The following is a 21,356-nucleotide window of genomic DNA, read 5'->3' as shown; positions in this document are numbered from 1 at the left end:
GTCTGGACTCAGCAGTAGGGGACCTCTGGATACAGCTAGGAAGTTGCTACTCCAGTAACACCATGCTGACATTGTGACCAAAGAGCAAACCGAAGAAGGGCTTTCAAAGCATGCAAACTATTCACTTTAGTTTTTTTTCTCTGTAAGATCGGAATGCTTTGTCTAGCTTTGTTTGTGAGAATTGTAAACTTAGTATAAATACATTTAACATTTAAAAAAAAATTCATTCCAATTTCTCTGTTAATCTTAAGATTCCTGTTGTATGTGTTATTTTGTGCAATCATCTCCAAAGAGAAAAGAACCCTATACAAATGTATGGGGAGGTGCTGAAAAGTAAAGGATCTCTGGGTACCTTCCCAGGCAAGGCATGTGATCAGAGTGCTCCCAGTGAGTTGTTTTTACCCACCTCACATGATAGAATCATAAGGGGAGAAACCAAAAGAGGAGGAGTGAAGAGTTGTGGTGGTGTGATCACAGCAGCATAGAAATTGCTGAAGAGAAAATACCTAGAAGGCTGTTTTGTTCACCCACCTGGCAGCTCAGTATTGACCTCAGAGCGTATTCTTAAGAGCTGTCCACATTCTATTTTTAAGTGACTCGAGTAGTTGGACTACTTTTACTTCTTTTGGAAGACTGTCATACCAACTGGTATGCCTTATTGTGAGCAAGCTCTGTGCTTTGTATTGCTTCCCCTTCTGATCCAAGAGACTAGTCAAAGTTTGGGGCCCAGTGGGTGTTCCATTTTGGAGTAGAAATTGGTGTTTGTCGGGTATTTCTTAAATGCAGTTTGATTATTTACAAAGCAAGTACAAAGTCCCGAGACTCTGAAAGCAGAAGGAATGAAATAGCAGGAAACAGCTTCTTTTGCTCACAGCACCAGGAGCACTCTTCTCAGTCTGTACCCCTGACCCAAAAACCTCTCCACGGCCTTCTTGCAGGGTCAGCAACTATGCTTTCCACTGCTCCTTTAGGCTGTCCCTTTCTCTAGTCTTTTCTGTTTGTTCTTAGTATTTTTATGTTTTCTGCTCTCTCTCATTAGGTGGGGTTTATGCTTACAGTTAATGTTAATGGAGGATAAGTACACACCTACCAACCTCAATCCCATAACAAATTTTCATCCAGTTCCTAGCAGTATCTTCTGTTTATTCTCATCCCATTAATCCCTGTTTGGTGTTGAAACTTTTCAGATATATACACAGCTATCCCATTTCTCCTTGATCACCATGTATTTCAGTTACATACCTCCTCACTTAATTTCTCATTTGGCATTGTGGTAATCAAAGCCTAACACAGTTTGAATTACCTTTCCATTGCATGACAAAGATGCTTCAGCACATATAGCCCCGAAATTGCTTTTCTCTTTTCCTTCACTGATCTGTTGCATTTGCATGCAAATATCTTCCTCATCACCCCATTTTTTATAGTTCTGTTTTCTAAGTATTTCCCTCCCATTGAGTATCTGGTTTGGAATATTTTTAATCCAGATGCATTAATTGACACATCTGAAGGTAGTGCTGCCTCTTGTCCAGTTAATGGCTTATTTTTCTAGCCTTTCTGTGCGCTACTGTAATTGGCGTTAGTGCTGCTTGCAGCACCTCACAATTTGGTATCAGCTGCATACTTTATTAATGAGCCGCTGAATGGCTTTCTTGAAATCATTCAATATTCCATCTTCCAGATGATTAAAAAAGACATTGAATAAATAATGTGCTGTGTACATTTTATGTCCTGGTCATTTCTGTCATACTATTATCTGCATTTCTGATTATTGTTTAGAGAGCTCTTTTACAAACTCTTCCTTTCTACTTCATAGCCTTTCAGGCAAGAAGGGGCCATCATGATCCTGTAATCTGACCTCCTGCACATTGCAGGCCACAGAACCTCACCCACCCACTCCTGTAATAGACCCATAACCTCTGGCTGTTTTACTGAAGTCTTCAAATCATGATTTACAGACTTTATTACAGACTCCACCATTTACTCTAGTTTTAAACCTGCAAGTGACCCATGTCCCATGCTGCAGAGGAAGGCAAACCCTTCCCTGATATAGTTTCTGCCAATATGACCCAGGGGAAAATTCCTTCCTGTTATCAAATATGGTGATCAGTTGGACCCTGATTATGTCAGCAAGACACAGCAGCCAGACACATGGGAAATAATTCTCTGTAGAAATTCAGCCTTCCCCATCTAGTGGCCATTGGGGATATTTGCTATTAGCAGTCGCAGATGGGCCACATGCTGTTGTGGGCAGTTTCATCATACCATCCCCTCAGAGGCGTAGCGAGCGCCCTCCGAACCCTCCGACCGGAGGGGGCCCCGCAAGGAAGGGGGCCCCTAAAAGTGGCAAAATAAATACCGCATTCCAGTTTCTGCATTGTAAGGGGCCCCGCCCGGATATATGTTCGGAGGGGGCCACCGTTCGGAGGGGGCCACGTTCTTTGTTGCTACGGCCCTGCATCCCCTCCATAAACTTACCAAGCTCTGTCTTGAAACCAGTTAGGTTTTTTGCCCCCACTGTTCCCTTTGGAAGGCTGTTTCAGAACATCACTCCTCTGATGGCTAAAAACTTTTGTCTAATTTCAAGCCTAAACTTGTTGATGGCCAATTTATATTCATTTGTTCTTCTATCAACATTGGTGCTTAACCTAAATGACTCTTCTCCCTCCTTGGCATTTACTCCTCTGAGGTATTTATAGAGAACAATCAGATCTCCCCTCAGCCTTCATTTGGTTAGGCTGATCATGCCAAGCTCTTCGAGTCTCCTCTCACAAGGTAAGTTTTCTGTTCCTCTGATCATCCTAGTAGCCCTTCTCTGCACCTGTTCCAGTTTTGACTAGTATCTTCAAAGTGTGTGGGGAGATGGGGAGAAGAGGTGGGGGTGACTATTAATTGATTTTAAAAAGCAGTTTAGTAGCTCAGCCATTTTCAGAGTAATTTTTAAAATTGTCCCCTCTTCATTTATTGGTGGGTCTGCATTCTCTTGAGGTTTCCTCCCCTCCCTCTCCCTCCCACCATGTTCAGAGCCCTTACTTTCTCTATAATGCCTTTGATGAACATTAATCCTTAGTTATTTTTTCTGCCTTTCACCCCTGCATGTTCTAACCAACACCACATTTACATTTGGTATTCTCCCCACTAGCTCTATTAGCTGTGCCAGATAAGAATATGATAAAAGCTATTCTTCTCCCCCCCACCATTTTGTTTTGAGCAAATGCCTTGTGAAGCCACGTGACTCTGTATCATGTTTGTTTGTGCTTTAATCATGGTGGCATCTTTTGAATGCCTAAGCACTACCACAAACCCACCATGCTTATTCTATATATGGAAAGGAAACATACAGCATAACTGCTTCTCCTGTAGGATTCTGTAATATTAAGTTGTGTTTCTCATTCTAAAGATGCTAGGGTAGTCAAGTCCCCCATATATACTTAGTCCTTTGATTTCAAAGACTGCAATAGTGGTCCAAGGAGTTTTTGTTTTTGCTGTCCAAGTCCTGGGGTGCTATACATGCTCATTACCATCTCAACTTTGTTTTTCATTTCCTGAACTATGACCTATGTTTTGAAGCCATGCTTTTCATTATCCAACTGAATCACTTTCATTTTGTAAACCCATTACCTCTGTCACAGAGCACCATCTCTCGCCCCAAGATTCCATTTACTTCTCTTAAGTAGAGAGAACAGATAAATTGAGGTAAAAGGTGTTAACCTCTTTCTATACTAGGGGAAATAGTCATTGTAGCTTACCTTTAACTAGCTGACAATCTTGACATCTTATTTTCCCACTGTATGCTAACGCAAAAAGCGTTAGAGAGACCTCATCACCCACACATTGCAAAGGGAGGCAGGTGGTGGTGGCAAGAGACAATTGGCTTTTCAGGAAGAACAGCGAGAAAGGGAGATTCTTGCAGCTCTGCATAGCTGAGAGGAACAGCTTCTTCACCTGGGAGAGCTGCTTATGGCAGGGGTAGGAGTATTGGTCAAGGCTTCTTGCTCCCATAGGAAGGAGAGAGAATGAGGAGCTACTTGACTTCCTAGGACATGTGGAAAGAAATGGTCTCAAATTTTCTACATATTATAGTGTCCTGGTATAAAAAGTGTTTAGAAGTTCCTGCTGTCCCTTATGAGAGAAGGTGGGGGTTAAATAGCCATTATCTATCCTGTCTCACTCCCACCTCTCTACCCAACCATGCAGTTTGCAGTCCTCCTGTTTGCTACCTACTAGGATAGCTGGGTCAAATGGAAATGTTCTTTCTTTCTTGTACATCTACTACCTAAGCCCAAAACTTACATTCCTTTTCCATAAGAACAATCAAGTTCAGAACAAAGTGATGATGCAAAAAGCTTATTCTGAAAATCAATACACTTAGAAGGCTTCCACAGTTAATTAACACTAATATTTTTGATTATCCCACTTTAAGGCTTGTTCCGGACCATTGGATGTGTTCATCTGCATAAGGAAGACCATTATCCTGTGAGTTTTGAGCAGCTTGTTCTAGTAAAACTCATGAGAGCAGTAACAGTAATACACACTATTTGGTGTCTCATCTCAATGTATTTGTCATGCCATGGTGAGTCTTTGTGAAGAATTCCACATTCTCTATTGATACTTGGCTTATGCAAAAACATTCCACATTAATCTGTAGCTTATACAATATTTCTAATAGTTTCCCCTTGGTTCTTGTTCACTGTGCATGGCTGCTATCAAAACTCGTATTATGGCATGGGCAATTATAGATAGAAGAAATGTTCTACTATATCCATCTTTTCCCTATCCTCCTACTATCACAGAGCATGGCACTCTAGAGCAAGGAAGACTTCTTTATTAATGTAGCAAGATAAAAAAAATCATATTACAAATGATCTTTCACTGGTGTATCTGCCGATCCTCTCATAAAGGTAAAAGTGTATTGTAATGTAATGAGTAGTCTGACAGTACAAGCATGAGCACCTTTAGTGGTCATGTCACTTGAATGTATAAATTCAGTACAAAACTAAAAGCCTTTTGAAGCCAGGTTATTAGCTTGGACAGAAGTTGTGCTGATGCAAATTACCAGGTTGAGAATACAATTTGTTATAAGATAATGTCACTCAATAGGTTCTGGGAGCTCTGAGTAATGTAATGTGACCCTAGATAGTATGCTGTGACCCTTACTAAGTGAGGACAAGCAATCTTGACCTTAAATGGTAACTTTTTGCCTATAGGTGTGCTACTCATGAAACAACAGGATTTGTTCTATTGTATTTAGCATATTTTGGATTGATGCTATGCTTGGTAGTGTCTTGAGAAATTAGAGTGTTGTCAACTATGATAAATGTGAGCTTTCCCTTGAAAGACTTCCAAGAAGCAAGACAAGTTACACAGAGACAGTCTGCCAAAGAACAGAGTTATGACAAAATCCATAATGCAAAGTTAAAAGGAGCCATAATAGAAGTTCTTTTTGCTAACAAATGTGAGAAGGGAAATTTACAAGACTTTGCAAACAACAGATAGCATAGAAAAGAACTGAAAAAAATTGCTAGGATTTCCCCAAGCATGTGCATATACATTCATACACACACACCCTTTCCCTATAACATGTTAGATCAAGAAAACACATAAATCAAAGTGTTAATCAATATACATATCTTTTTAAAAAAGTGAATCTCTCTCTACAAGAAAAATAAAGTATGAGTGGTAGTAAAACATTTTATCAAAGGGTCTAAAATAGACATGAGGGAATGGGCTTGGGAAAAAAAATAAGACTGCCCTTTCCTTTGCCCATTTCCAGAAATTAATCCAGCCTGAACCTCTCAGTGGTCTGGAATGTTAAGTTCTTTAGTGTGTTATGTTTTTATACCTGTGCATTCATAACTGCTAATGTATCAGTCGTGTTTGACATATTTACAGCTTGACTGGAAATTGCAAATACCAATAATCTTTTCAATCCGCTTTTGTGAGATTTCCAGTCAAAAAATTTAAAATTCAATATATTTGGATAAGTTTCAGGAAAACACATGACCTTTTAGCTACTGTTGATAAATTATATAGTCAATTGCTTGACTGCACTTTGGTTCGTTATGAAATATACTCAAGAGACCAAATAACCAATATCAGTCAGGTTTATTGCTAAAAGTCAATAATAGTATAGTACAGGAAAAAAGGTTCAGCATGATACCAGTTTCTGGGAAGCCATCTCATGCAGTGTTCCTAAATTCACCTTATAGAAGTGTGATCCCAAAATTACACATTTCTACGTTTATAAGGTGATTTTACAGACTACAAAATCTTTACATGTTATGAAAATCCAACCCATCAGTTTGTCCTTTACTTGTTCTGTACCTTCCTTATGTTTGTTTTGGTACTAGCATCCAGGTACTTGTCCATGAAGGTACTTTCCCAGCTTGTACCAGAGCAGAACATTAATATATTTTGTTATTGACAAGTTTCTTATTTTTTAATGCCAATGGTGACTTCAGCTTTGCAAAGTGTTAGCATAAAAGAACAGGATTATAAAAAGACATAGGCCAATTAAGGTCATGTAACTGCTAGAAATATAATGTTGTACTGATATTGTGTGCTTAATGCATATTAATATATGTGGTGTGAATAATTCACATTAATGTGATAGATATAAGCCCCAGATATATTGATTTTGGATAGTTGCCTTTTGTGAATTGCAGTCATCTTGCCATAATTGGGCATCCTTCCTTCATTCCTTGAGAACTAGCAGCCTAGCAAATTATGTCTACTTTCGCTCCCTAGAACTGTATGCTATTGATTTCATATTAATCAAAATCAATAATACTAATTTTAGAGATGCATGAACACTAAGAGCTCCTTTAATTTTAATGGTGTTATTCATTGCTACCAAACTCTCGTTTGATATGTGTGTGCTTGCTACAGCTCATTCAGAGACTTGCACATGGCCATTGTATCCAATTATTTTGGGATTTGAAATTAGTATTGTGTCAAACTACATTTACAATATATTGTGTAGGTTTCACAGTTAAAGTAGCTACATGAATGGGGTATGTTGTGGAAAATATAAGAAAGAAACACAATAACCTTCATATGGGGCTCAGCACAGGAAGTGGTTGAGCAAAAAGTATGGGTAAGTTTATTCACTCTTTTAGCACAATCTTCTTATGCTAGAAAAATCTTGCAAAGAATCTTGTCTGTTTCTCATATGATTGGTTTCCACAGATGCATCTTCAGAAAAGCTATTTGTGTGATGATACTGTGCTTCCACTTCTGGCCTGTTAAAGGCAGTGCCCATAAGTATAAATATTAAGTAGGAAAAAAGTTAATAGAACACTTATCGACCCTTGAACAAAAGTTTATTAGAAATTTGGGTGAAGGTTCATGTCTGCTGTAAATTATTCAGATTGGCTTCATGCTTCCCTACTCAAAAATGCAGTACTAAGCAATCTGTTTTCCCAGTGAAGCCAAGGAAGAATTTCTCTTACCAGTAATAATTGTGCCATTATCAGGGACAGATTACCTAAGGGAAACAGAAGGCATATTACCTGTGTAGAGAAAAGGATTATCCATGGAAAGTGAATCCATCAGATTGGAGACTAGGAAACTGCAAAAGCAAGCTGCGATGGAACAGAATGTAAGGCCAGATCCTAAGCTGGAATAAATCAGTACAGTTCTTTAGATGTCAATGGGGATACACAACTTACAATCACTTGAGGATCTGGCCTTCTGCCTTCAACTAAAATACTCAAAAGAATTTAGTGAAATTCATATCCTAACAGCATGTTAATGGAAATATGCAATTGAGAGTCTTGTTTAAAAGGAAAGTGTGGGAGGTGTACTTCCAAACTGGACCATTGGGAGGAGCAATTCATTCAGGCTCTTATCCAGGGCAACAATAAGACCACCCTAGAGAGAAAGAAAGGGGTGTATGGAGAAGGACCTATTGGTCATTCAACGCCACTCTTTTGGACAGTCAGATAATTCCAATCTGAAGAGCAGTTCAAGGCAAATCCAAGTGTGGAAGAGCTCTGTACAGAAAAGAGACTTGTCAGGAAAGTTAAGCAGGGACTAGAAGTTACTGTCAGTGACTGTTTGTGGTATTGTATTAATGTTCTGTTCAGCTCCCAAGAGCATTTCTGTGCTTCTGTATTCCTTCCAACACTCCCTTCCATTCTGAGTGCAACACAAGTATGCTTTATGGATTATCATAACAAATACATAACAATGAAAGTAATGTCAGCTTGTCGTCAACGCCTCAAAATACCTTTGGTAATAAATGTCAATCAGATATCAAGGCTAGATAAAGATGTATTTCATCTTGGCAAATAACATTTGACAAGTAAGAGAAAACTAGGCTTGAATTACTTACTATATAATCCAGGTTCTGATTAAATCAGACCAGAATGTTCAATGAAAGTTTATTATTAAAGATCCAATTTGGTAAAGGGCAAGATTGAGGGTTAGCACTCTGCTCTGGCTACAGGATATAGCAAGAGAAATTCCAGGACAGAGCTGTGACACAGATGACCTTTCATGTCAAAATTCATCCAAATACTGTCGTCTTGAGGTAGGTGGTATATTGACAATCCAATACCAGGCACACAATGCGGACCCATTTACACCTAGCTAGTTCTGCTACCTGACATGCAAGGGAGCAATGGTGGTTCTTACTCCCTGCTTCTCCTGAACCCCTTCCCACCCATGCACTTAGAGGGGAAGCATAGAGCCTGTATCCCATACTCTTGACATGTGCTTATATTCTGGGCAAGTCCCAGCATGACAGCCACACAAGGTCACATGGCAGCTTGCATCCCTTTATTCCTATGACCAGTCACATGTGATTTGGTCACAATCAAATCCAAATTATGTCAGTACAAGAAACTTACTTGATTAAAAGGCTCAGTTACAACCAGGCTTTAGTGTATTGTTTGGATCTTCCATTTTTCAGTGTTAGGATTTAATTAATTCTTATGATGATGATGATGATTTGTTGTTTGTATTACCATAGTACTTAGCCATTGTCCAGGACCTTATTGTCAGGGCTGGTGGTAGGATTGGCCATGTGTGGCCTGTGTGCACTTGTCCATTAACAAATTATAGTGTGGGGGTAGAGGTGGGTCAGGAAGTCAGGGTCAGGCAGAGTTGGGGAGAATCCAGAGACTGGAGCAGAAGCAAGCAGACACTCTGAATCATTGCTGAGACATTTCCCTGTGATGGCTTTCTCGTTTATATACCAGTGGGCTGTGAGGCACTGCCACTCAGGCCCCACTGGGCAGTACTTCCTGCAGTGTCTAGCTTCCTAGTAGGAGCCCAGCTTGAACTTCTGGTGGCAATGTGGAAGTGTCAGCAATCTAGAACCCCCATAGTCTCAGGTTCTAGTCCTGCAGATTCTTATACCCATTGTGCTAGGAGCTATACAAACACAGAACAAAAAGACTGCTTCTGCCCAATTATATTGTCACTGTTTGTGTAGCCTCCATGAGAGGGTGGTGGGGTGCTTTATAAATAAAATGATTAATTATTGGATTCTTTGGACATAAAGCTAGAGAAATCCAAATCATTCTTCTGAGGAGAGTAGGCAGGAATACTTAAAAGAAGAGAGACTACATCACAGGTTAACAACTGTGTAAACCACAAGACAGTCATTAGAAACAATCCTATTGTAATTCGAATTCTGGTAAGGTTGGAGAGGGCGAGTGTAAATGTGGCTTTGCAATGTAGCTTATATCTGCTTCAAGATAGATGTGACTAGACCATAGTAGAGTAACAGCCAAAAATGGTGATTGTTTCAATGTAAAGGAAAATAAGTAGTGATGATGGAGACCTAGAAAAGTACTGTGTTTAAAGAAAAAGCAATCACAGGGTGAGCTCTGCTGTAGAATGAGAAAAACTCAAGCTACAAAACTCATTGTGAAAATTAGTGTCCAGGTTCTCTCAGCCCACCCCCCACCAAAAGTCTCAGTCTTGGCATCCACAGAGATAAATAGAGAAGGGGTGCAATACAGAGATAACATACTCAGAAAAGATTTAGTAGGCATCTGATATTATCAAATGAACCATATTCCTTAATTAATCCTGTCTGCTCCAGGGGTTCAAGTTTATATAAACCATTTGCAATCTATTCAGACTTTACTTCAGCATTACGTAATGAAGTGGGCTAATAGGAAGTGTAGTTCTCAACATCGTTTCCCTAGATGGGAAGGAGAATATTCCAGGGAAATACAGAATCACCTGCTACTAAAATTTGGCATGATTAAGCACAGTAAGCATCTGCAGACAGAAAAAGTCTGGAAACACTCCATAAAAGTCTAAAAACCACACTTCTAGCCTAGGTGTTTTAGCAATGAGCAATTCTGACATATTGGGTGTCACTGATGCCAAAAGACGTGCTGATAAAGTCTAAGAGTGAATACTGGAAATTAAGTTAAAACTGGAGTTGGATAAACTTGTGCCTGATTCAAGAGACTGACTCCAGCTTCCCCATTATTGGGCTTGCATTCTGCTTTAGGCTTGACTGCTGGGAAGGAAGAAAAGGACCACAGGGTGAAAAATCCAATGTAGAGAGGAGGTGAAGGGGGATTCATGGTATGGAGATGGGGGATATGTAAAAATTCTCATGTGTTACTTAACTACGTGAAATAACATGTATCAAACCATATATTGGGCATCCGCTTATACTATCCTAGCCTTTTGGGTGTGTGGGCTTCTTCTATCCCTAGTGCAAGGTACATGCTGCTTTTGAGGGTGTGTATCTTTTTTGAGCTTGTTGGACATCTTTTCTGTCAAACCTTTTTTTATGTCAAATTTCTGAGCACCTCCATTTGTTTTTTAAATAGACTTACCTCGAGGTTGCAAGTAGAACAGGCAGAAATATAATAGGTTTAAATCACATGAAAAAAAAAGATCCTCAAACTTGTATTGGTTTCACAGAAAAACAGACAACAAACACAATATACAAAAGAAGCTTGATAAGACAAAAAACAATCACTTGATGAGGCTAACCCATTGCTGTTAAAAACTTCTATTTTAGTTAAATACAGGTAGAAGGTAACACAGATATGAAAATTTGGAGGAGGCTGGAATGACTGCATATAATGAATGAAAATATCCCAGTGATCATTTTGGGAGCCATTGTTTAATCTGGCACACAGATTCCCAAAATAATTATTTTCTCAGTAATATATGCAGCTGGTATAGAAGGACTTTATGGATTTTTTTATGTGGCCTTAGTCCAAGGTATCCTTAAAATTTCATGTCACTCACAATAGTAGAGCATGAAGAAGAAACTTTGTTCAATTGGTTTAACTTGCAAAATATTTGGAACTAGTTGCCATATTCTTTTGGCTGTATACTTCTTGAGAAGTGTAAGCCTTTACACTTCTAAAATCTTTGGACAGCATAATTGATGGCACTGAGCACACCCTCAGAGAAAGGAGGTGGGAGTTTTCAGCACCTCGTAGGTGTGGGTCCTTCCTTAACCTAATATAATGAAAGACCAGTAAGTTCAATTGAAAATACAGATATGTTATATGTCTTCTTTTATTTTTATTTATTTATTTACAACACTATAGGAATCTTCAATCTTTCATAAGTTAGGGTGTGTGTGTGTTTGCTTAGATATAAAAATGGGTGGGTAAGAATTAAAAGGAAGGCCTACAAAAGGAGGATGTTTCTTATTCTATGATGTCAAGACACAAATGTACTTTTCAGCTCTTGATATGAACATCGAAGGAGACATATAAAGGATAGCTCCATGTACTATTACTGTAATATGAAGGTGTAACTGTTCAATAGATATTTAACAGTATAACTGACAATGGAAATTATGAAGATAACTGAAAAGCTCTTTTAAAAGATGGATTAATATTTTCTGCACAAGTAAATGCTCCTACTCCAGGGCATTTGTTTGGTCAAATGAAGCAAGAAAGAAATGAGGTAATAGAACTATTTGTCACTCAAAAGCTTAAATGGAGAGAGCTGAAATTATGAATTTTCTGCTATTGCAGATGTATTTTATTAATAAAATCTTGGTGATCTTGCAGATACAATTTCGAAGTGGGAGAACACTGATTGTAGCCAACTCCAAGTAAATCTGACTTTAAAATGAAAATATTCAGAAAAGCAAATGGCTGCATCTCAATTTTTTTTGCTGAAGCCCTAAAAACATATGCAGAGCAGCTGAGTCTTAAATAAGAATGTTATTCTACCACTCTGAACCAAAATATGAAGATTTAACAGAGTGCAAATACCCAGCTACAACAATGGATTACACTGTGTACTTCCCTTGTTTAAAACAAAACAAAAATAACAGTTTTCTGCATGACACCAGAGTAGTGTAACATCTGCCATTACATACTGATCAAAACACTTGGCTCTGTGCTTATGTATCTGGTTGGGGATGAGATTTTTAATTCTGCACTAATACTTAATTAAGCTGCTCTGTCAAGTAACTACATCTATCAGGCAGTCTACATGTCATAATGGACATGTAGGAGTGTGTTCTTGTTAAAGATAAGCTTCAATTCATGTAGATTTTACTTCTTACTAGGGAGGAAGCCTGTCTGATTGGTTACAAGGGAATGAGATTTGGGGAAATATGGGTCTATTTCTAATGCTGCCAGAGAGTTGCTGTGTGAGTTTAGCATATCATTACAACATGTCTTCAGTTCCCCCATCAATAAAATGCAGATTATATTTAACTTTCTCTATTAAAGGCTTTGAGATCCCCAGGTAGCAGATACTATGTATATAAGGAGCCAATATATATTACCAGTTTGGACTACCTGTTAGAAGTTGGGCAACATCAGAAAGCATGTATCATAAACCTGCACTCAAAACCATTAGCAGTCAAAACAAACAGTCTCAAATTGCTTCCCAGCCCAACAGTGAGTGTCACCATAGTGACAAATGAATATAAGGCATGTTACTGGATAAGGACCTAGGTGCATAGTGTTTGTGAAAGAACTTGTTGATTCCATTTATTGAATTTTTGAAAATATTTAATTAAAAATTGTTCTACAAGCCAACTAAAACCATAGGTCTCTATCCTGCACTGAGAACCATATGGGCTGACCCACTGAAGCAAAGAGAACAGTGAGTGAATGTAGGGTTCCATTTACTTTCTACTTAAATTCCCCTCCTTTTCAATTAAGAGTGGAATAGTGAAATATGTAAGACCACTGATATAAATTGTCAGTATCTACCCTTAGGAATACCAAATATGCACTAAACTGCATGTGTGTACATTACAGCTGTAAAGTAACCAGAACTTTCATTTCATGTGAAGTTCTGTGTTTTTTGAAATTTGTTTTGGTTCCACATTGAATAAAATGGCAACATTTGAAATTTCCAGTCCTCCAGACCAGGCTAGCAGCACTCACCCTCCCATCCATGGAAGTGGTTTAAGACAGCAGGTTTCGTAACTATGCTTTACATTAGTCGCCCCTTTTCTCAGGGTATTTGAAAAATAATTTTTCCTCACCACCAGTCTGGTCAACGTGAGGTGGCTTTTTGCCTTTCCCACAGTGGGTTAGAGACCTTGTGGGTAGGGAAAAGGAGTTAAGCTATGATGTTGCAATTGATTATGTAAGCTTGTGGCAGATGTTCAGTGCAGGTACTCTGGATGGAATGGATATAGTGATCTGATAAAATTCACTGGTAAAGAATGCCTAATCCTTTAAAGAAGTGGAAAAAGGGGGTTCAGAGTTCCTACGAGTGGTATGGCAGGGAGTCAACTGCCCCTTTATAGTCTCCCCCCCCCCTTAACTTCGTATTGAGGGTTGGGCGGCAGGGTCCCAGCAGTCTGGATGGAACCAGGATTGCAAAGTGGGAGGGCTGATAGCAGATGTTACATGGAATTCCTTGCACTGTAAAATTTTATCTGCTGGGTACTCCCAGACTATTAAGAATAAAGTTGTGGCCTAATTAAAACCCCAGCCAGTGCCCCCTGTCCTCCTTCCGGATAGTAGGACAATGGCATTTTTTCAGTGGAACAATATTCCATTGGAAACTCTTTGGCCGGTTCGAGCCTAAAATTTAAAATTCATTTATCCAGTTTTATCAATATTATGACAGATTTATGTTACCAATCTGCCCCTCAGGTGATCAGGCTGAGGCTGCAGGATCTTTAGGGGAAGAGATGGAGGAGCACACCAAGTGACTGAATTTTAAATCTTTATTAATAAAATAGTAAAATAACAGTGGAAAGTGCTGGGGATCCCCCACGTCACTCCGAGGAAGGAAAAAGCAAAGCGTTAGTGTCCCAAGCCTTAACCCACTTTCATACTCACACCTGCACTAACTGAGGCTGGCTAAGCCTGGGTGTAATGTAAGAAGAAGAGGGGCAGGGGTGGATGGGAGTTCTTGTCCCGTGCACGGGCCGTCCAGGGTCGGCTGTTGATCTCTAACTTGCTTTGGCTCTCAGGAGAGCTTTTAAGTCCTGGGTTTTTTTGGGGGTGTTTTGTTCAGGGACCTCTGCTCCTGGTACTCTTTGTACCTGTCCAAACCGGCTTTCTGTGGCCTTTTTAGCTTTCCCAAAACACACCGGCTCCAGGGACGCGAATCCTTGTCTCTCCTCCCCCTCCCTCCCGTTGGCCTTCGCCGTCTTGCTTGATTTTGCACTCTTTGCAGTCCTGCTCAGCTTAGTTCTCCTTTTCTCATGGCTGGCTGGGGTTGGGTAAAATGTGAATGCAGCTGCAGATTTCTTGCCATGACCTTGGACTGGGGCCAGCATCTTATTTTCAGACTGAGCTAGCTGAAGTGTCGAGTTAACCCGTTCTTTGCTCTCTTCCTCCCTCCCCCCCCCCTTGGCCTCTCGCAACCTGCAAAGGAATCTTCCACTCCACACTCACACCTTTAACCCTTCCCAAAATGCCTCGCGATGCTTGAAACAGCGTTAGCAACATACAGTGCTGATCTGCCTGAGGGAGGGGGCCATTGGGTTGTGACAATATGCTTAACAAACTTAAAGATCAATTATACAATCGAGGGGGGGGGAAACCCTAATTCCACGGTCAAGGACTTTTAATGATTTGACCTCAAATAGAGAGGTGGCCAAACTGAGCTATGTCAAATTGTGAGAGGTGCAGTCTCCTTAAAGAATAATTGTTCTGGTACCACAATCCGTTAAAATACCATGAAGCATTTGACAACTTTAGCAAAAATGACTGAGTGACTGTTGTGCATCTGTGCATGGGAGATGAGGCTCTGAAACAGAGCCCAATTTCCCTGCAGGTCTCTGCTGGAAAACCAGATAAGTAAGTCTTTTGCTACTAATCTAAACTGAAGATTTGTTTAGCAATTGTTGCCTGAATTTTCCCCTGAGCTGTACAGAACAAGGATTGTTGTTAATAGTTTCAAGTAGGCCCTAGCCCTGGGGTTCTCATTAAAAACTTTTGAATATGTTAGAAGAAAATCACATAAAGGCTATAGACTCTCACACTCCCATGGTGCAGAATGCCAAACACTGAACATATTTTAGCGAGGAGAATGAGGGTGATCTTTAGAACCTGTGCAGGTTCTGTGAATTGGGAAGAGTGTACTGAACCTTTAGATTCTAAGGAACTTTGTTGTATCCCTCTAGGTTTGTAACGTACACAGACATTAACAAGAGCATGCAGAAGGTGGAGGGGGCAACAGATATCACCAAAGGCAAGATTGTGTATGAGTGCAGGAAGGGGAAGGCAGATATAAGAATTCTCTTTCCCATTAACCTTCTGTGATTGTGCCTAGTTGTAATCATTGCACTTCTAGAGGATAGTCTGTTTTCCCCTGTGCAGTGTGGGGCTCAAACCACCACAAACTTGGTGAGAAGAAGAAAGCAGGGACTGGTTTCTACAGTCTCCTCGGTATCCAGGCAACATATTATTGTTACAGATGACTCTTAAATGTGCTAAAGGTTAGACAATGAAAGCTTCAAATATGAGAAGGTTGGTGAATGAGAATTTCAACTTGGAAACAATATTTCGGATTCCTCAGATAGACAAACTTCATGGAATTAAAGTAAAGGTGAACCTCTCTTTGTGTCTCTCATACTGAGTTAATTTTTTTCTCTGCTTGGTCACTGTTACATGTTCAGCCTAGATTTTTGCCCCCTGACCTATCTTCCCCACTCAGCCTCAACCACATATTTTCTCTTTAGCAGATTCAGTTCCAGTAACCTTTAAATGCAAGTCACACTTCTGAGACAACAATATTTGAATGAGTTGTAAATTGAGTGAACCAAGGATAGGATACCTCCATTGTAAGATGAAACAATAGCCTGCCATAACTAGAGAATGGAAGAGAGGCATATCTGATGTACTGGCTTGTTATTTCACACCATTGCTTTCTAACTAATGGAAATGACAAAATTGCATGTGAAAATGCTCCTTGTAGGGTATGGCACCTTTATGGTATTTTATTTTCTGCCAAACTAGAAAATATTACTTGCAGTTTAATCATCAGATATACTCAGTGGTCTTCCTAAGGAAATGATTGAAGGCCTATCACTTAAGAAGTTTAAAGATTGACTGCAAAGCATTAGAACATATTTTTAAAGAGAAAAACTCATGCAGTAGCAGGTAAGGGGCTAACTGAATAACGTGATTGTTTTTGGGGAGGCCATGTTTTATCTTGAGTATCTGTTAAGGAAGGCTGTCGTGCTGCCTTGTGTGATGGTGAGTGGATGACAGTACGGAAACTTGATATTCCATCTTTGAGGGCTATATATATTCAACACCTTATGATTTGTTTCAAAATGTGACTACAGTGTGCAAATGAGGTAACACAGGACAGTTTAAAAAATATAAGCACAAAGAGAAATGGCCCAAATTAGCATAAACTCAGAAGTTTAGCTGTCTCTAGTTTCTCACTAGCTAATATAGGTTGACTACCAGCCCCATCTACTGAATTATATAAACCGTCCCTAGGAAGTATTCTTCACAGTGACAGTCTTTGATGTGGATTTTTTTTTTCAAAGCATACACAACTCTGGGTGTAGGGTGCAGACAGATGAGTTTCAACCAAAAAGGGATGAGAGATCAAGAGAAGAAAAGAGATGTGGAGGTAAGAGATTGTACACTCTGTCCATCCTATCCTCTCTCAAATTAGAAAAGGAAGTCAAGAAAAGAGAAGCAAAAACTTTATATACTCAACTTAATTCTTATGGAACATTTTGGGACCCAGCTGCAAACAATGAATTAATTTTAAAGTCGTTCTCTTAAAAGGGCTTATGCATTTTTCAACAGCTAAATTTTCAAAGGTGCCCATCTTTGTCTCCGTATGCACATATAGTTTTGCACAGGTTTTTTTTGGTGAGCACAAATGGTATTTGGATTTGCATGTTTAGTGGTGCTAATGGATTTTGTGCATGATGTTGGTCTTTTGCTCCTTGAAGTAACTAGGCATACAAAGTTCCAGGTGCAATATAAGAATTGTTTTAGAAAACCTGATGGTAAAGCTTATTGGCAGGGATTGTGAGAATCTGTAAATCTTCTATTTCTGGTATATCTGGCTAATGTCTTCTCTCTGCAGACACAGAATAATACATTTTCAACAAACTGCAAGTCAAGGCAGACACTATAATGCTATGCTTGAATTGGCTTGAACTTTTGCTGTTGACAAATTAAATACCTTTGCCATGTAGTTTCAGGAGAGTGGATAGCTATTGATTTAGAGAATTGAAACTTTGGTCAATTTTCCAGAGTCTTAACAGGTCCTGAGAGGAATTAGTTAAGAACAAAAAGACTGTTTTGCCTGTAGTCTGGATGTTGGAGAAATGGAGACATGTTTTAGGATGGAAGGCATTTTAATGTAATTACATTGATCATTTTCCTTTATTTTATTATGGATATTTAATCACTCCAACCCTAATTCTGTTTGTGCATTGCGGCTTTGGATGCTGTAGACTTAACATTTTGCTGCAGAGCAGTGATGTTTTGCCAATACTTTAACAATAGGCTCCTAAAAATGTTTGTCACTTCAGGCTGTGTGAAAGTCTAGCTACCAATCTACGCCGCCCCATCTTTCCTCATGCTTACTACCTAGTTCCCAGAACCTTCCATTTTTCTCCCCTATTTCCATTCCAGTGCCAGTTTACCCCGGTATTATTTTGGATCTCTAGTACACCTCCTCCTCCCACCATGTCCCCATCCCCTAAGCACCTGCCACTTCCTCCAGTGACAATGCATTTGTGAACATCTGCTGATGAGTTCCCCAGTTGCCCCTTAGCTCCTCCTGATTCACCTCTCTTTAAATCCTTATTCTCTGGTATACAGACTTTTCCACCGAGGGAAGCCACTTAACTCTAACATTCCTGTTCCCTATTGGCTGCTGTTCCTCTAGTCTCAATCTTCGAAAGGGTGTTTTCTGTCTTTGCATGTTGTTTCTCTTCTTCATCCTCCATTTCCCATTCATTTACTGCGCAGCTTGGAAAGGGAGAGTCCTCCTTTACTCCTCCAGGGCACTTGGTGGTTTAGCACAATATGGGCAGGGATCAGTGCCACTTCTTGGTTGCCACTCCTCGTGCTTCCTTGGCTCCATAAGGCATGATTTCCATGTTTGCTGCCTGATTCCCACACAGCACCAGAGGCTGAAGGAGTAGTGAGGTAGGCTGGGGCTTTGGGGGAACCTCCTAGTAGTTTTTCTGCAACTTAGTATCAAGACAACTGGGAAGTGCTTCCTGCAGCACAGGGAAAGTGGCTCTGGTACATCTTGGGGGACCCAGACACACATCTACTGACTCTCTACCTTCTGCGTCTTCACTTTTTACTTAACCTCTCCTGTTCAGCTTTTTAAACCATGCCTTACCCACAGAGCTGCGACCCATCTCCTCTGCTCAATGCTCCAGGAGGGCAGAGGTGAAATTATCTTTGTATCAGTTTCATTCTGTCCCTACTTGAACCTGGCCCTACAAGTAGAATTTTTCAGAGACTCCTGCAAGTCCATACAAGCCCTTCCGGCCCACCAGTTCTATGGAGAACAAGGAAGGAATGTGCCAACCAAACCTATATGCATGAAAGAGAAAAGATAATATGGGGAACAATTTTGTGTTGACAGTGGGGAGGTTGACTAGATGACTGTGCCACTGTCGTAACAGTTATATGCAGATGTATGTATGCAATATCAAATTATTTTTGTGCAATAATTTAAAGAATGCTTGGTTTTTTTGTGATGCAGAGGCCCGTTGATGCCAGCAGCCAAAGGATCATCACTCTGTGATAGTAACTCCTACCAGGCCTGACAAACTCATTACACCTAACACATTGCTTTCATGGCATTTATCCATAAATAGTGTCTCATAAGGTATCAAAAGAAAGCCTGTTCACTCTGAACATTAATATCGTTGTGAAAAGTATGTACTAGTGATATTTTTTTTAAATTGTGTGTATACTGAAAATATATCCTAAGAGTCTGTGTCAAGGTATAAGTCACTAGCTGAGATAGGATTTCTGCCAGAAAACCTATGTTTATTCACCTGTCCCTATCTCTGATGTATAACAGGTGTTAACCTGCAAGGCAAATAGGAGCCAGACGAGTCCTGGGTAGATTGTTTAGATGGCTAACATACTGTGGCACTCAGGGAGCTGACACACTGTTTAGCACCAGCAACTCTCTCCCTTCTGAGGTAGGTGGGTAACATGGTGACTCACAGTCCTGGGCACCAACAAAAAAGTGTCACAGTATTCCTGGGGGATATTTAACTCAATCATCGCATAATCCAGCTAGGTTGGAATGACTGTTGGTCTGTTGGTGCTGCTGGCTCCATTCATTAAATTAAACCAAATAATCAAAATGGAAGCATTTGCCTGAAAAAGAGGGTCTTAAGGCTGGATCTGGAGTGACTATAAATTGCAGTTTGGCTCCATACAAATTGAACTTTACTCCTTTCTACATATTGTATGACCAGATGTCCTGATTTTATAGGGACAGTCTTGATATTTAGGGCTTTTTGTTTTGTAGGTGCCTGTTACCCCCGTCCCAATTTTTCACACTTGCTATCTGGTCACCCTATCTACATGTGATGTGATCTGCAATCCTGACTCTGTCATTTAACAAATGGTGGGTGAAGAAAGTCAACTGAGTGATTGTCAAAGGCAATTCTCATTTGTAGGTGGGTAGAGAAAATATAAAATTGCTAAATATTAATACTTTATCCAGTATTCAATTCAGGCATTTTAATCTAGTAAAAAAAAACTAGTTGCAACAAAATCCAGTCATCTGTTGACTCCTGAAATATTACTATGCTGTTAAAGTACATGTAACAGTCATATAAGGGCTGACATTCAAATCATGCTGTGCCAGAGTGGATATGGTTTACCCAATATTTCTATCTATAAGTGGTGTCATTGTCCTGTCATTCTGTTTACACAAAGAGTCCCAATTCAGCTAATTATACATTTGTTGGGTTTCTGGACATCAATGTATGTGTCCTTATATGTACAGTTTAACTAATCATGAGATTGCTGCAGAAATATATCCTCTTTCCAATTATTGGGAAAACTTTCCTAATTTTGACCATGGATAGGGTAAATATATTTGGTGGAAAATATATTTTAATCAAGAAAGATACAAGGGGACACATTTAGAAACCCAATTCTGAGATATTGATGACTGGAAGAATATTTCAGATGAATTTTGAACTTAGAGATGTAGGTATTATGAGAGGGAGCTGATTCAGTGATTATATGACTGTGTAGCAAATACCAAGAACAAATCAGTTACTCTGATTTCAATTGCTTGATGAGGGAACGTTTTTGAACTAAGTGTTTTGTCTCTTTCAGATCATCACACAAGGAGAAGTCTCTGCTGGGGCTCTTCAAACTGTGGTTTAATCTTGTGATTAATGTGAACAATTAAATAAAACCCTGTCTTTTGACTTAGAGGAAACAAAATAAATAGAAGGGCTGAAACATTTTGGAAGCGCTGCTGGGGCAACTTTAGGCAAAGGTCTTTGAAGCAATCTTATTGAGGATGTCTACCAAAATATGGATAACATAACAGATAACTGTGAGGTTGATGGCTTTCACTCTGACGTGTTAATATTTCTCTAATACCTAAAACAAGGAACACATTTGATTCTGCTCAGATATTTAAGGAATGGCCCAGAGTAATGAGGCAGAATTTTTTTTTGTGAGCCTCTCTATTGCTTTGCACCTTATGCAGTCACTTGCAACTTGAGAATCAGAGCCAGTGTATCAGCAGATACAGTTACCTGGCTTTTGGGGAAGTTCTGTAGCATGGTACTGGAGTTTTTGGATTGTATCTCAAACAACATTTACAACAGGTGGCCAGGCATGTACTATTATTCTGTATCTTGTGAGGGCAGATGCCATATTGGATACCAGTTAAAATTGAACACAAATACTTTGTACCAATTCATGATTGTGAAAATGTACCAATTTCTTAGGATAAGG

The 21,356-nt window shown here is 39.6% G+C and overlaps 1 long non-coding RNA gene across 1 annotated transcript; it reads left to right on the top strand.

The window, feature by feature from the left end:
• Window positions 1-17,893: 17,893 nt before the first annotated feature.
• LOC112108640 lies at window positions 17,894-20,862 on the top strand. The gene is made up of 3 exons (XR_002908258.1): window positions 17,894-19,567; window positions 19,903-20,053; window positions 20,724-20,862. It is a non-coding gene; the product is annotated as an uncharacterized LOC112108640 (long non-coding RNA).
• The last annotated feature ends 494 nt before the right edge of the window (window positions 20,863-21,356 follow it).

This window comes from Terrapene carolina, unplaced genomic scaffold, assembly GCF_002925995.2.
Source record: "Terrapene carolina triunguis isolate 2854851 unplaced genomic scaffold, T_m_triunguis-2.0 Scaffold131, whole genome shotgun sequence".
NCBI classification, from domain to species: domain Eukaryota; kingdom Metazoa; phylum Chordata; order Testudines; family Emydidae; genus Terrapene; species Terrapene triunguis.
Note: the sequence above shows the minus strand (reverse complement) of the source record. Positions and strands in the feature narration are given on the sequence as shown.